Source organism: Varroa destructor, unplaced genomic scaffold, assembly GCF_002443255.2.
Source record: "Varroa destructor unplaced genomic scaffold, Vdes_3.0 BEIS01000005.1, whole genome shotgun sequence".
NCBI classification, from domain to species: domain Eukaryota; kingdom Metazoa; phylum Arthropoda; class Arachnida; order Mesostigmata; family Varroidae; genus Varroa; species Varroa destructor.
In genome coordinates, this window is record NW_019211458.1 from 11,408,992 (window position 1) to 11,426,320 (window position 17,329).

Here is a 17,329-nt window from a genome sequence, read left to right on the forward strand (position 1 = left end):
GAAATGAATGCGCACTACACTGAAATAGAGATAATCCCGCAAAGGGAACCTAAACTGGTACAAGAAGCAGAAATTATCTGGGCTGAACGAAAGCAATACGCCGGAGGCCGGAGATTCGTAGCGAGTCTGCGCTACGAGCATCTAATATAGACTAGTTATCGATGATTTGTCAACGCATGAATATACACAAAGAATGCTTGCTGCTATCTCGAAAATGTTCGAAGTGAATTAAGTTGGTATATGAAGACCGTGATACTGTGAAAAACAATGAGCAACACAATGTCGTGTGTGCGACTCTGTACGTTTCTAAGTAACTCTTGCTGACCTTCTGCTTGAAACAGACAGTAAATCTGTGCAACTGTTACAGGTTAGTGGCAAAAACCGAAAATTTGATTAAGAAAAATGCGTAATTCTGAAATTAGATGAAAAACCACGTTACAAGCTTTTTTTAAAGATAAATTTGGAATAATGGTTTGGTCTCTTTGATCATCAATAAGCGTCCTAAATCGCAGTAAACTGGGGAAGAACCTTTCTCTTCACACAAGAAGAACAGTAAGTGTTTCTTTCCCTCTAACAAATAGCTTTTTATTATTATTAGTAACTTTCTGCGTATGGCATGAAAGAAGTCCGACGATAAGCGTAGACAAAGGAACTAAAGGTGCTAATCTTTAAAGGTTTTTTTCGGTTCAGTGTCAATCGCTCATCAAAAATAATGCTTGGAAACTTTATTTTAGGTAAAAGCCAGCGTCTGATTGTGTAATTGTACCTATTGAAGAATACATGTCTGTATTAAACTCAATCCTTCTAGCCTTCTTACTATGGTCTGTCAACGAGAACGTACTTCATCAAAGTGTTCTTACAAATTTATTTTTAAGTTCACTACGTAAAGATTTAATTCTTTGAGACCAGTCCTACGCTCACCTAACTACTACATACTAATTTGAACGGTAATTTAATTGTCTGTCGTTCGAAACTGTTCAGTACCAAAGGAGGGTAAAAAATAGGTATAATCGAATTATCTAGAGTCCAGTAGGCTAACACATAAACAACACATATATTGTATATTGTTTACAGACATTAGATATAGGCAAATATATACAGAGAGCAAAGGTGCATTCCTATCTTTCGGCAAGGAAACAGGGCATTGATGCTAGGCCCCCGAAAACGAAATGACTGTTAAGCGGCCGATCTTCTCCTAGAATTATATACACATTAAATGTATTATATCCTCTTAAATAAAGTGGCTTCCGTCGCTTGAATGGGCGGTTTACAAAAATGAACAGTTCAAAGAATTGCTCTGTACTAAATAATTCGATATTATTAAACTTCTAATATATATCTATTACGATATGACCTGCTTTTTCCGTGCTGATGATCATTGTCTAGTTCATGCAACCAAATTAGTTGACCCTTATAAATCCTGTAGTAATTACTAGCGTGACTTGGTAGGTCTACTCATCATATGTATACGTAAGTTTACATTATGAAACAAAAACAGGTTCGTATTGTGGCTGTTATATTTCAACCCAGCTTAGATTGTTTCTTGGAAACTTGTCGGAAGTTTAAGTGAACGTATGCTTAAGTGTTTCACACATTGCGTTGATTTATGTGAATGCTCGTTATGATACGTAGCGCAAAACGACGAGCTAAGGTCTTATTACGCTAACTTGAAAGGAGAGGAACTCGCCCAAGGTGGCAGCTTTTCAAAGGCCTTTAAAAGACCGATAGCTGCCACGTCGACTTGTAAAGCTGCACAAGGTCTATGAAGCGATTTTCCAGTACAAACCCAAATCTTTTCTGCAAATATATAGTAATGATATGGCTAATTGAGACGTATGAATATCTGATAATCCTATGATACAACTGAGATACATTCTGCAAATCTAGACGCTATCATACCAGAAGGGTAAGACTAGTGTAATGGGAATATTCTATCGAGTAAATTTACAATTTTATACGCTATATAGCGATAAAAATAAAAAAAATATATTCCTGGTTATTTTCTCTTTACATAGTAGAACGAACATTTGATTCTTCTAAATTACAGATAGGATTTCGGATCTCGACAAATACTTTAACTACCGGCACCTAACTTTAATAAATAATTTACTAAAGCCTACACCAGGAAACTGGATTTAATTGCATGAAGGACAGTGATTCTGTCTGTAGCACGTAGTTATTACCAAAATGCCTTTCATTCTGGCTTCAACTAAAGGTGGCGCTTTTACTGCATTATTACTTCCGTAGCGTTCGCGAAAAGCCTTTCTTCTCTGTGTTTTTCGGACAGAACTTGTTGATCAATATGTCGTCTGTACGCATTTAGTCTCAGTCGTGGCTGCGGATATCTGAGGGACGTTCAAATAAATTAACTGTGTTTTTTGAATTGCACAGTCTAATCCTTATGAAAGGCAACCTTGGTTATTAGGTACGAGTTTTGGTCAAAGGGAAAGCTACGTCAATAATCTTCATATGCTTGCTATCCGTTTCGAGTTTAACATCGTCAGAAAACTGGCTTCCAGCACAAAAGAGGTGCGTTTAGGGCCGCATTTGAACCTAGACTATTATGCTTCCATAGGCAAACACGTTATCACCTACCAATAGCAAAGACTACCTTGCACTTCTGAAACAGGACAAAGCTACTATTACATAAATAAATTCTACTTAAGCTCATATTTATCTTTTAGTGAAGAGTAATCTTGCGAGGCAAATATGTTATCAAATTTGCTATGTTGCAGCTGTTAAACGGTTGTGCAGAATCGCGATGGGATCCAGATACGTTCTCAGAGATACAAATATAATTACTCCGGCCAATTTCGTCGACCCGTCCTTAAGGATGCCAAACGCTCGAGCTTACGTTAAAACAAGCTTCAGTCTAGAGTTTAAATCTTATTAACTTGCCTTTACCTTTGACTGTACGATTAAAACGAACAATTGTTTATTTCGCTTCTTGTTTGATCATTTATGGCGCAAGAAGATTTTATTCATAACACGCAGTATCTAGCTCTTAATTGAAAATCATTATTATTAGCTTAAAAATTTATCACTTACGTGATGTCCTGCAAAGACAGAAGAGTCGAAACAGTCCTGAAACATTACAGGCCAATGCGAAGGCAATTACTCAAAGTAGCAATAATAACTAATGATATAACAATGAACTCAAGGAACGAACTCTTCTATGGGGACGAGAACGGTGAGTAAACTACACTTATAAATTAGGCGTAAGCATTACTATTTTGAGTCACTGTAGCTGATGAGATGGTAAAAAACAGAATGGAACGGATATATTTTTTGCTATTTTATTATTTCGTCGTTAATTTGAATCTTGCAAAGTTGTACACTAACTTTTTCATTTGTTTGTTGGGGGGTAACTGTAGCACCAGCTGTAGCGCATTCAGCTATTCCATTGCCAGTGATGCCTTAATACTAATAATATGGTCAGATGAATGGTAATAGACAATTTCGTTAAACAAAAAGGACTATGTTGCGTGGAAGGATGTATACAAGTATCGTTTAATTCACCTACCTATCATATATAGTTCCCTTTATTCGTGTAGACTGTTCCTCTACTGGACCGGACCACAAGAGGGATAACCTATTTTGAGCTCGAATAGGATCATATTCTACTCATGTTTAGCCAGTCGTGATAAGCCCTGTTATACTGTCAGCGTGCCATGAACGGGTTCGAAGAGTACGTTTGGTTTTGATTGGTTTTTTTTCTCTTTTCAGTATCCGATAAACACGTTCGTTGGACGCTCCGTTCTGTTCAACCTTAAGGTTGTTGTGATGTAAATCTATGTGTAAACTAAGCTGCGTCTTAAATTTAACCACATTCAGTCGCTGGTCAGTTTCGAGAAGATCCATTTGTCTGTAGAGCGGTCAGTATTCTACCTCAGGGGTATCCTTCTATAGCTCTAGCACGCTCATCTCACACGTATTGACACACACATTCGAACTGAAGCAGTATCGGCTCCTGCCTACTACACTTGTTCGAAATAGGCAACTGACTACTTCACTCAAATGGCATAGTACGCAAGTGAGTACTTATGTGAGTACTAGAGCAGCGGATGCTGCGCGGGCATAGACTATTTCTTTCAACTGTAGTATTTTTATTGAATCCTGATCACTGAATACTGAATTTTCCTTGAGCGAAAAACCAACCCTTTGGTCGCCAGTCGAGCTAGACGGTGCTCTGAGAAACCACATTAGCAATCACACAATTCAGTGGCCGGTTCCGTCTTCGTGTGCTCTTTAAGTAGTTGTGCTTAGAGCTTGTCAAGTCCATTGATATATGTACGTTTTGAAATCAATGGATTGCACAGGGCTTGATTGTTTAGAATTAATAGTTTTTATGCAATATGCCAATTTGCAGGTAGCACCGCGTGTCTAGAGGAATGTCCCTATCTAACGGTTAATAATAAATGATGAATGACAATTATAGAAACTGACGGCTAGTACTTAAGGACAATCTTTTCTATATAGAATATAGTGATTTTTCTACAAATCACATTCATTCTGTGTACACCGTTGGATAAAGGGAGCCTGCTTCAATTAACTTTGTTACCACAATAATTGTGTATAATCTTGACATTACAATATCGAGAAAATATAAATGCGGTCGGTGGTAGAATCCCAACATCAAGTCAAAGACACGCACGCCAATAACCGTGACGTCAAACAAAATAAGCCTTGAATTATCTTGCCGCAGCTGTTTTTCAAACCAGAGAAGATATTAACAGGCAAACATACATGCACTTGAAAGTGCTACGCTCAATAGGACATCGCTGCAGAGATCAGCCGATGCGCGATGTGAGATGCCTATTCTAACTCTTGCTAAACTAACGGCTTGAAAACAAAAGTTCACTCTTATTTCCTACAATAAACGAAAAATCCTCGGTAATAGCTATTGATTCATGTAATTCTATGCTCGTAAGTGTATATGCTCGAGCTGATCTTGCAATATAAAACAAGTTCGTCCGTCGCATGTAATAAAGTCTTTTATAATTTATGCTCATGAGTTGTTAACTGTTGAGCGAAAATGAGCCAGTAGTCATGACTTATCGTCGTAATGTATGGATAGTAGACTGACTATGCAGCTCTTGGCTCGAAATAGTCTCCTGTGCTATACGTTTTATGGAAAATAAAAAAAAAACGAACAAAACCAGCAGTAGAATCGCCAACCGACATTATATTTAACAGTCGATAGCTTATCTACTATATTACATTTATCTCTTTCCCATTTCTAGTACCATCCTAACACTATCTCCTCGAGCTGGCTGGCTGGCTGGCTAGACCTGGTCGCACCAATCATATCTCTACACACCATCTTTTGGACGTTTTAGATCGAATGAACGAGCTCATGATACCACTATCCTGTACTTTTCTCGTTGACTGCCCGCATCGGCCACCCGCAAAAATCGCTTCTGGTAACCAGTGGAATAGTTCAGACGTCGCAGTCAAAATTTTCCAGTACTATTATCCATTGCCTCGTCTGTGACGACTGAGCGCGTTTTTCAATTTGCCAGTCTAACAGACTTTTGATGACTTTGTTCACTCATTTTGAGCTGTGTTTGCTTACCGATAGCCCGAGCATCGCGTTCATAAGAACATTACGGTCACGTCCTGTACACGATACATACATCTAAGTCTAAATTGCGAGGATTCGGAAAAACTTTGTATTTTCCCCATGATATGCACGATGAGTGCATTTGCGGAAACGCATTGCGCGGCCTTTGTCAGTGTTTATAAACTATGGTGTTTGGTTCCGTGGGGTTTTCCCATTATCCTTGATTTAAAAGGTATATGTCGATTGGACTGAGAACGGGTGTTTTTCGCACGCTGGATAGAGCAAAGCAGCTCTTAAAGGAGCAACATCATGGCCAACGGGCATCCATCAAAGGGGACAAAACCTGTAGTGTATAATACGTCATATAATTGCACACAGCATAAGAGTTTTATGTAGCAATCACAAACCAAATCGTCACGAAGAGCGTAGAGCATAGCAATAAAATTTTAAATCAGGCAGCGAAGCTAGCCTATCTTGCGTTCTCTGATTTTTCATCTGTGGGCATCTTTGCTGATTTCTTATTCGGATCGACATGTTAATTATAAGAAAGCTATTAATGTACGTCGAAAATACGATGGCATACACCTGCCGCGTAGGTAACGAGTCATTATGCGTAACTAGTTGCTTGTTACAGAATTCATGCGCAAAAAATGGGCTCCAAAAATAAAAAGGAGAATTAGTTGACAGACTAGAAAATTTTATTTAAAAAAAAAGCGCAAATGGTCGTTCTCCTTACACATTTCGGCATGGCTTTCCGTGTTTCAATTCTAGGCCGCTATGAAGAAATGATATTGTACACAGTTAACGTGTAACACACACAAAACAGAGTTCCCTGATGTGAACATCAGGGAACTTCCTTCTTCTACCTCTTCCTTATCAACGCAAGCGTGGAAAGCGCTCGGTGCTAATAGTCATGACAACGGAGAAGTAACGCTGCTGGTAGACAAACATAATCAAAACTAGCCACCGGTCTGTCAAGAATCAGTCCTCTTCACGCGTCAGAATCTTTTCTTGCCAGTATATCTCGTCTAATACTTGCAAAGGCTATCGATCGCCATAGTTTATTTTAGCTATGGAGTCGGCCTCGTCAGCACTTAGCGCTCATAGCGTGAGATGATATAGACGAGGACAAAATCGTCACCCGACTGTCTCTGCGCGTGAAATCTTTTTAGCGAAGCGTTGACCAGATGACCAGCAATAGACAGACACATACTGGTGTGTTGTTGATTTCGTCAGGAGGACAGTAAATATATCATCGTTGTAGGTTGGTCGATGCCTATGATGATACCTGGTCAGCTTGCGAAACGCTAACTGCTACATGATTCTTCCACCGAGATAGAGGGGCGGATGGATATCTGACCGACTTGTTTATGTTCCGTCTCGATCCCTCTCCACTTTACACCACGATTCCTTTGCGCTGGCCGCAAACAGCACGGCTCAGCCACCACAGCAGTCGCTGTTCGCAGAACCCAATGATGCGTTTACGCAGCGGGCTGCATATCCGACATTTCTAGCTGTTAGAAAACCCTCTCCTGCCATGAGCACTCGTCGCTAGGCGCTGCGTTGACGCTTCGGCTAGAAGCCGTGCTCCTGCTAAACGCTTGTCCCTCCCATTCGTCCTGTAGTCGCCTTTCAGTTGCAGTGACGACTGCGAGAGCAGCTCGACTGCGAAAAGCAAGCGCTGAACGTCGATTAGCCCAAACCGACGTCGACGGCGACAACGAAAAACGTTGCCGTTAGATTGCAGAGGAGAACGGCTACGACTACCCACTATACTTGTAGCAACGGCACTATTACTATCATAGCAAGTAAACCGGTCGCGCAGGAGTCACGCGCTTCTATAACGATGCTCGCATCAGTAGTTCCGAAGCACAGTTGGTCGTACCTTGGAACTTTGTAACTTGACTTAGTACAGCCGGCGAACACCGCTGTCGTTGGGATTGTTTTTCCTCTTCGTCGATAATGTTGTCGGCGGAGCTGCGCGATCAGCGTAAGCATTATTGCCAGAGATAAATGTTTCCCTTTCAGGGATGACAGCGTATGTTCGCGTCAACCGAGTTGATGTTGTGCGGTGGCAGTGAAAAACACATCGAGTTTGTGTAGTGATTATGGTGGCGCTGTCGCTGAACGATGCCAGTGGAGTACTGAAGTCGCTGAAGAAGAAAAACGACAGAATTAAGCGATTTATGATACATTAGAGTAGTATCCGTAGGTGAGGTACTCTAAAAACGCGCGATAAGTCAATGATTGCAGGCTTGAAGGGCAAAAAAGTAAGACAGGGTGTTGCTTAATGGTATTAATCGGGAAGTTAAAGCTGGTTAAAATCACAATGCCGAATGAGAGGGTGCTTTGAAGAAAAACATCCACCTCAGCTCTGAGAAGTGTCGTCACCCATAGATATTTTTAGAATAATTTCTAAGCTGCGGAGACTCGTTTCAACTCGATGTATGGCATACTGACGCTACTGCATAACCCACAAATTTGACAAAGCATCGTCATTAATAATTTTGCCGAAAATTGAAGAAGAAGCCGGGTTTAACTATTTGATTGGAAGTTTGTCTACATCGTCGACGCGTAATAGGATATACGCTTTGGATAGCAAGACAAATGGTTAGTTTGCTTCGGGATTATTTTATTGGTTTTCATTTGCTAAGTGCAATAGAGGAGTATCTACCTGCTTCTGAGAATGAAACGGACAAATCTTACTGTGTAGGAATACGAATCGCAAAGGTTAGTGAGGAGCGGTAACCGCACGTCACCCCGGTAAGCAATCAACGGGATGACAAGGCCACTGAGCAAACGCTTTCGTTACCTATGTTGATTGTTATTTGTTCGACTCTAAAATATTATAGCTGAGTGGGCCTAAACGGAAAAGGTAAGCTTTAAAAGCTTGAGGCACGAAGCAGCCAAAAAACTTCAACAAACCCCACGTTTATAGACACGCGCATGCAATGTATTATAGACGTACGTATTTGACAAAGATAGTTGTTATCTACCAGTTAATATAATGAGCACGAGCAATCGGAGCTTTGAATATAGCGGTAACCCCAGCTAAAGAATACGTCCAAAAGCAAATAGCTCATAATTACATACAATAAACATAAGCAAATATATGCTATCTGTCGATACAGACGTATAACATATAGCTTCACCTGGATGTTGTAGCTGGGAGCAGAGATGTCTGATTAGACTGGAATTAAAAAGATATTGATATTCTGCTGAAAAGCAAAGAAGCGATGCTCTGTTCACTTGTTGCCTACTAGTCAAATATAATATTACAACATATTTACCTTCTTCATTCTTTATCCGTAACATCTGGCACAACTGTATTATCCAACTTCTAAGAAAGCCTTATCGTACTGGCCACTAAGTCTCTCCGATTTTTTTCGAGTACGGGGCACAAATTTATCCGTTTCTCTCATTTCGTATATTGATATTTGGCTGTCTGCTACATGAACGGGTCAATACATTCTTACTCTTACGTTATTGTCCCAGAAAAGTATTCGCAGACGCGCCACAGCTGTTGTATGTTGTTCTTGGTATAGCAATAGCAACTCCCTCCTTAGACAAGGAGTGAATCCAGAAATATTGAATTCAGACATTACGGTCATCGGGCCGATATCATGTTGCCTGATTACTTCAACGGTACAATCTACGCATGCAGACACTGTACCTAGCACTGAACTAGAGGATGTCTACAGGCCCCATTTTGTAGGTAATTTAGTCGTTAGATGTTACTCAACCCATAGTATGCTTTGGTAAGGATTTTGTTTACCACAGGATACATTCTCGTATTGACTTTGTGAAGTTAGCAATACGCATGTCCCATAGTAATAATGGTGTCAGCAACTGAAGCAGTGTTTACCCTAGTACAGAGTGATCCCTGCTGCCCAAAGAGAGACTCAAAAGAACTCGATCCGAGGGCCAACGGAAAGCTGCCTTCCTGTTAAGGCACGTTATCGCTGTTGCTGCTGCTGTGATATGGTCGTGTATGGAAGGAACTGTTTTTGTGCCACCGCAAGTTTAAGCGTTTCTGGGACGCCTTTCCTTTGAGGACTTGTATAAATTTACATAGTCATAATAGTATATATACAGATAGTGTAACACATCTCGCTGTGAGGCAGACTATATAATGAAAATATAATTAGCCTAACATAACCTCAATGTAACATATTGCACTAGCAAGCTAATCGATGAGCTGTGAATTTATGTTTTGTACATAGATGTCGAGAAAAATTCCGGCTATTCAACACATCACAGTCATCGATCAGCGACAGATCAGCTACGTGTCTCATTTATGGCCTTTATCGGCGATGTCCTACTACATATCGCACGGGAGAGGCAGGACTTTTTGCATGGGACGTACTCGGCTTCCCTGATCTGTCATAATGAAAATAATTTTCCTTTCTTTTATAATATGGGACCGGAGATTGCTTAGATGGCTGATTCGTTCATCTGAAATTAACTTCCATATCGATCTAAAACGTAGCGTAAACCAAAATGCATAGATTATAAGGAATTTAATAGTCTTTTTGCTCATTCAAGGAGCCTACTCATAGTAATGTTCGCTGTGTTAATGCTACTGTGTTTCACAAGCTGGATTCACAATCGTCTGAAGAATAATTTTACTAAAAATTACGTTCATTAGGACAAGGGGAGTTATTGGCCTAATTTTTCTACGATAATTGTGGATTGGCTGATGTGAATTAGCCTAGAATAAAATATACTATGATTGCTTTACACAAAGGACATTTGTCACTTCAATTTTCTACACATCTATGGTAATCCTTTCATTACAAGTTCCCAAGATTTCTGTCATGATGATGACGTAGGTAATTTAGCGGTTGCGTAATGTTGATCTAAGACGAGTCTTTTTGTTGTCCATAGAAGTTATACGCACGCCTGTGATAAGGCTATGGGCCAGATCAATTTACAGAAATTAGTCGTTCATCACAGTTCTCTGTCGAACCACACCCGCACGGTACACAATAGATGAACCGTCGAACACTTATACTCACATCAGCTCTCGATCGCTATACCTAGTGTAGCATATGCCAAGATGACGCCTGAAATCACTGGAAAATGGTACACGTTTTTCTCAAATTCAACCATCTTTACTCTTTTTTTCTTTGCATGCAGCGACCAAACGAGTTGGAATTCTTTAAAACTGAAGGTCATAAACTCGGTCGTGATTCTAGCCGTTTTTTTTTTCGAAAATATATTTTCACTTGGACATTTTTGTACCATTCTAGTTCCCATCATAAACAACAACTGACCCTGACAACGCCGATACTGGAATAATTTGAAGGAAGACATTTGTCGAGTACTTAAATATTGCATCGACAATCGGGCTATTCCTTATACGCGCTAGCATATGAAGCGGCATTCTCGCTACCCCACCATTGTATACGTTTCGAAATTGTTGCCAGACACTTAATTAAGTGTACGGGTTCGTGTGACACCCAACATCGAACCTTGACATGACACTGGCAAACTAAGATCAGATTTTTTCATTTGTCTATCTGCCTACGATAGATATTCTAAAATCTCACTCGAAGATTCACTTCGTCTGGCTTAAACCCGTACATCAGTCATGCGCCATCTGTATGTTGCTCTGTCTATTATTTGTTCAGCGTCGCTGAAACTCAATTTCCTATTGAAAGCTGGCATAGTTCTCAAAATGAATTTACTTGGCTCAATATTTTTTGTGTATTTCAAATATAAAGTATCTACAAAACGAACCCAGTTTAGCTGTGTTTTGCAAGCAGTAACAATACGGACATTTAAGTACGATATTTACGTAATTAATTCACATCTTGTATGTTATTTTATAAGAACCAAAAATTAGACTATACAGGCGTTGACTAGCGGACAGGGTAAGCAGTTTTTTGGCAATTTTCCTTACCAGACTCATTGAATTATTCAACTATACGCAATCTATCGTAAAAAACTAAATTTTGTCATACACTTTGGTCAATATTTCTCAATCGTAAACAAGCTATATGTAAATCTTAAACTGACAAATCTACCAACGTAGAATAAACATTTTTCATATCCAGTAAATGTGAAATTTACGACGATAACGAAAGTACTTTTTAAAATGCAACATGACGTATGGTTGATTATAAAAGGGAGCCCTTTGTGACGCACTGTATTATGAAGCTTCCGACCATTCGTTTGCCTAACGATATCTGGTGCTATCGCTAGAGGATAAAAAAGTGTACACATAACAGGAAATAAAGGCAGGAAGCCTCGTAAAGCAGCTGATAAGTATAACAGAGAAGCAACAATTAAGTTTTAGTTCTTAAAAAATGGCGTATCTGGTACAACTTCAGTTGTGTTTCACCTGGTCTATTTTTAACGGAAACGTTGCACACTTACATGATGATTGTTTTTTCCACTTTAAATAGCGTAATGTCAACTGTTGTCGAGGAAATTTTGCGTACTTTTGTGTTGATTGTTTATTACATGAAGAAGCACTACAGGCGATCAAATCGAAGACTTAGACCGCAATCGTAGAACGGGGCACACAGTTGATTGATAAGGATAGATTATTACAAGCCCTATTGGTTTTTACTCTAGGTAGATAAGTAGGTAGGTAGGTAGGTAGGTAGGTGCAAAAGCAACAAAAGGTCTCTCCAGGTAAAACAGCATCGAATCGAACATCTCGATCATTGTTGCACAATGTCGGTTAAAAATCTCATCGACAAAGATTCAGGAACGAACATTTAATTTACCATTGCATCTAAGATAAGATTACTATATATATTAGCTTAGCCCCGGTGGATTTCCTGGCAAAATTTTTAATTGTCCATGTACACTTCCGTAGCCCTGCATTTGGGTGGGAGCAGGATTACGAAAACACCAAATTATTTTTCGTCTTTTTTTTTTTTAGCTTACCATTTGCCAATGATTCAAGAATGGCAAGGGCCTTCCCAAATGATTACAGTTAAACGTAATGATTAGACCGTTAATCTTCTGATACGATTTTGTCCTTTGCTTTGATACATTGCTTCTTCTATTGTTCAATCAATGTGCTGTTACTGTCTCTATTGTAGGTAATAAATTGACCTAATAAAATCGGCATAACATTTTCGCTTGTTTTGGTGATGGCCACAGACATGCGAGACACACTGCAATTTTTCATTGCTTTTTGTGCCTTATGGACGCGTATTGTCCTAAGCGTATTGTCGCGTTGGAGCTTCCGGGTGAATGGAAGTTAAGATTTCAGGGCAGGAACGAAAATTTTTCTCACTATATCGTTAGTGGGTCGCCACTGCCCCAAAATGGCCGTGTGAATTGATCGGATTACGCAAGCATGCGCGCGTGTATATGTGCTCTTTCTTTGCCAAATGTCGTCGTACCCGTTTCCGTTGTAACCCATCTGATTAGACTGGTCGATTGTTTTGGACATAGTTGCAGCGGTAGTAAATGGATTATCGTGTACGGTGTTAGCGAAAATCATCGACGACGAGCTTTTCAGCGGCTTGAAGTTAATGAAGTGAACGATTCCTTCCGCTCGTCATATAGCTACTGAATTACCACCACAGTTTTTTTTTTTTTTTTTTTTCATAAGCCAAGCAAACGTTCAATAACTTGATGCTGTCATTGTTCCTGCAATAACCCAATCTATCCTCGATTGAGAGTAGTACGACCGCCGACCCTACACCCGCCATCGACAACAAAGAAGGCACAGGTTGTTACAAAATCGTTAGCAATAACGCTGCTTCAGAGCTGTTGACGTAACACGAGTGTTAAGTTGAAGATAAAGAATGAAGTCATCATAGACACACTATCGTTGTGTGTGTAATATGGGAAAAGGCCATTGTCCGTCGTGATCTATTGGTTCCATTTCGATGAGAAAATTGTTTGCCTTTAATCGACTTTTGAGAGAAGAGAAAACGCTCTATCGAATTTGTGTGTTCGTGTTCGATCGTAATGACTGCAAGTATAAACAGATATGGGTTGACTCCACCTAACTGCTGGTAGCGACGATATAACGATAAATTACCGAAATATCAGATCCACTTGGACCTAGACTGGAATGTTTAGACATATGGTAGTCTACAGTTGCTTAAATGCCACCATTTTTGTTGTCGAAGCGTTTGTTGTCGTTATGTTCCAAGCACCTAGAAGCACGTATAAGGGAAAGCTCCATTTATAGAGGTCATTTTTTCGTGTTCTAATCCCCTACAAACATGGCCGCAAGAATAAAAGTTATATTGCATTAAATGAAGTGATTTGTTTTGCAACTAGATATAGCTACGAAACGTAACTCAAAAGGATACGACTGTGAGATCACTTTGTATGGAACGATAGGTACCGCTGGCTTCGATTAACATCTACAATTATATGGTTATATCTTTGTGTTAGAATGGCAGGTGGTCTGTGGAAAGCGGTTATGACTACGGACTTGTAAAAGCCCGTAAAATTAAAGGTGAAATTAAGGCCCAAACTGTTGACTGCCAGTCTGAGATAGCTACTCGACAATGGATGAAAGATAGTTAATCAAACGGTACGTTCCAACAAGGCAGAATATTCGTGTATGAGACATGGAACGACTATTTGCTACTACCAAGTGTCGCGTGCGTTTGAAGGCGCTCAACTGGAATTTCATTAAAAAATCATATATAACAGTAGTATGATGCTATTTATACATGGTTCATAATCACAAAGCTGCATATGCACTAGCTAGAAGCAAAGGATACTTTCAGCAACGTTGTCTATCAGATGTTGTCTATTTATTTGCCCATATTGATGTAGGAGAGTTTCCTTTTCAAGCGACCGATCCGCCGTGATCGTCCAAAGCTGTTACTGTTTCGGCGCGACTGTTCAGCCGAAGTTCTGCGTCGACCAGAAGGGGCCCCATGCATGCTAGACCAGTGCATCAAAGGAGGCGTACATATGTTGTTAGTCAAGACGTTAACTAGTCATTTGTGCAGTGCGGTACATGTTGATACCTTATATTTATAGGGGGCAACAACAAAAGTTGCAGCCCCTACCCGCGATGAATGTCAATAACGCGTTCCAGTAGCTTTTCATAGCCTGTCTAGTCTACGTATGATCGCCGATTAGGTCCGCTCGCCCAACAGCAAGACTTGTCTCTTATTTTTATTTGCCGACATGTGGCTTGTAAGTGTCAGCTCGGCCGATTCAGACCGACTACGATCGTCGTTGAGACGTCCGCTCTGGAAAGAAAAAGCAACCTAACACAAATAATAATCTGGATTGTCAAACCCGATTACGGCGTCGTAACGAGAGCTCTATACGTTAGGAAAAAAGCGGAGCGCGACGGGGCTAGTGGTAGAATGTGGCAGACGCCTGTGATTACTGATAGTGGCAATTGTATTTGTTGCCGAAATATTTTAGCTAAAGAACGTGTGGCCGGGTGAAAAGAGCAGAAATAAGGTCGGAAAAGGTCGTTACTTTCGTCGTCCAACTCTATTGACGATTGTGGCACGATAGGTTGGATAACAGGTTAGTACGGTGCCAACTGTGGATGTCTCGGAACATGATTTGTAAATTATTAAAATAACTCTGAAGGTTATGTTGTGCGGTATAAACAAACGAATTTAAAGCTTCCAATAAGTCAACGCGATGCTATCATGTTCTCTGCTACTCTGACGATGCAGTTTTGTATTATTCAGAGGAGTCGACAATATATAATGCTCTTCAGTGATGTTTCTGAAGCATTATAACTAAAATTTAATATTTTAGAAGAGCAGTATATATTAATAAATGTATATTTTCGGCAATTCTACAAAAAGCGTATACGGTATAACTAAAATAGGATTAGGAACCTGTTGATTTCTTTATGTAATGGAAATGTTGCCCGTCCAGTTCTCTGATCTGAATTATTCATCTCTGTTTAAATAAGATATGTCCATTTCGCATGGAAAATGTTAGCAGCTTATATGAATAGCCATCGGTCGGGCATACATCGACACTCAGTCCATCTTACCTAGATAGGCATAATCAACGATTCAGTTAGAACTTCGTAGTTTATGCTGATGTGTGCCTGGGGCAATGTGTCGTAACCTATTAGGCCGAAAGAAGTTCCTCCTCATCCATGCACCCGCACCACGCTCCTTCAGTAATCATCGCACATCCATACTATAGCTAAGCTATTGGGCCGCTATACCTACAGGATTACGTCGACAACAATCAACATAGTAACTTCGTTTAGTGCGTGATCATGTTTTGCGCAGCTGAGAGGCCAGCTAAGTTCTCGAGCAACATTAGGCATTTACGCGTGACCTAAACTGTGACGCTTCTTGCCCCAAACCTTCTCGGCTACGACATGACGGCACACCTGTCTAGCCAGCTGATAGCCTGACTCGATCAGGAGCCACAAGGCGTTATTCTACTTTCTACGACGGTTCCACAGCCAATGCCACAGGCGTTGATGTGTCGCAAAACTAGCGTCGAAGCTCCGCTCAGGAAAACCAACGCCGTTATCATAAACGACATAATTACATTTCATAGCAGGGCTGCGTGGTATTGTCGTGCTCTTGATCCTACTGCAAAACTGCATTGGACTTACGACAGGCTGATGATCTGACGTTCTGCATGTGCACACCATCAGATTGAAACGGCAGTAGTGGCGGTCACCAGTGCACGGCACGCTCCTGCGTTAGGGCCTTGCATAGGCATCTATAATGGCCTACCAAAAATACCCTTGGACGATTGAAGTTAAACGATTTGTTTGGTGGTAAAATTTACTGTTGTATCAATGGATGTGTTATAACAATGCCATATGAAATTAGCATTTGCTCCCAACGGGAATATGCCGTATCCTAGTTAGGGCAATTGCGTTTGCACAACTTGGGTCCTAGTTTAAAAACTTTGGAAAAAAATGCCTCAGGCAACGATTTGATTTATTCGTTCCATCATAAAAGCACTGGCGTTAGTAACGCAAACAGTTTAATACTTGAGAGCGATCATCTAAGCTATTTTTTTTTTTGAGCAAAGTGACTGATAGCGATAAAAGTTGAGCGAGAAAAATCTAAGCTTGGTAGTTGTTTCTAGAGGAGCATTTTTATTGCACCAGTTCATGATTGCGTGCCAATCTATTTGTAAGAATCTAGCTGGTAATGATATGAGAAAGGAAGCATCTTTTGTTAGTCTGCTACTTGCCAGCAACGGTACAAGTTCACTTCGCACAGACACACTTATGGCCATGACCTGCGCCCTTGAAACGTACTGATTTTACCAGCTTGTTAGCATTCACTAAGCCATCGCGACCTTGCCTATGGACCTGTTCGTTTGAGGAAAGGACCGCCAAGAGTTACATCGCCTTGTCAACTCCACGTTCGTTATTGCTCGTAAAGCTGTCCTCGTAACGCTCAAAGGTCCTCCTTACAGGCTTATACGAATAGTCTTGTTATTCGCAGTAATTTATACTGAATAAATCGGGCTATATATCGAATATCGTCTACGCTCTCGAGAGGTCATTGTGTCAGGAGGATACGACAACCATCTGCTAGCGACAGAGTGTGCTCGGGAGACTTTGAAATTATATAGACCACTTCATATGTACCTATGCTATAGATATTGAAAACAATAAACTACTGAATATTACCTGCGTAGAACTCTCATAGAGTAAAAAAAAAAAAGGAAGAAGAATAATAATGCATAGAATCCAAACGATCGTCTAGGACGTGCCTGGATTATGCACGTTTTATTTCATTGCCTAGTTTTCCCAATTACATCCAGCTGATTCGTACAAGACTGACCTCTGAAACACTAGGTATAACGAAACCATCT

At 40.3% G+C, this 17,329-nt stretch overlaps 1 protein-coding gene and 1 long non-coding RNA gene across 2 annotated transcripts in view; both read left to right on the forward strand.

Moving 5' to 3' along the window:
* The first annotated feature begins 346 nt into the window (after window positions 1-346).
* LOC111251544 (uncharacterized) overlaps window positions 347-17,329 on the forward strand; it is a 37,361-nt gene continuing 20,378 nt past the window's right edge. The window contains exon 1 of the mRNA XM_086991421.1: window positions 347-367. The gene's annotated coding sequence lies outside the window, so the exon portion shown is untranslated. The remainder of the gene's footprint in view (window positions 368-17,329) is intronic.
* LOC147755272 (uncharacterized) lies at window positions 8,051-17,143 on the forward strand. The gene is made up of 2 exons (XR_015329306.1): window positions 8,051-8,173; window positions 9,787-17,143. It is a non-coding gene; the product is annotated as an uncharacterized LOC147755272 (long non-coding RNA).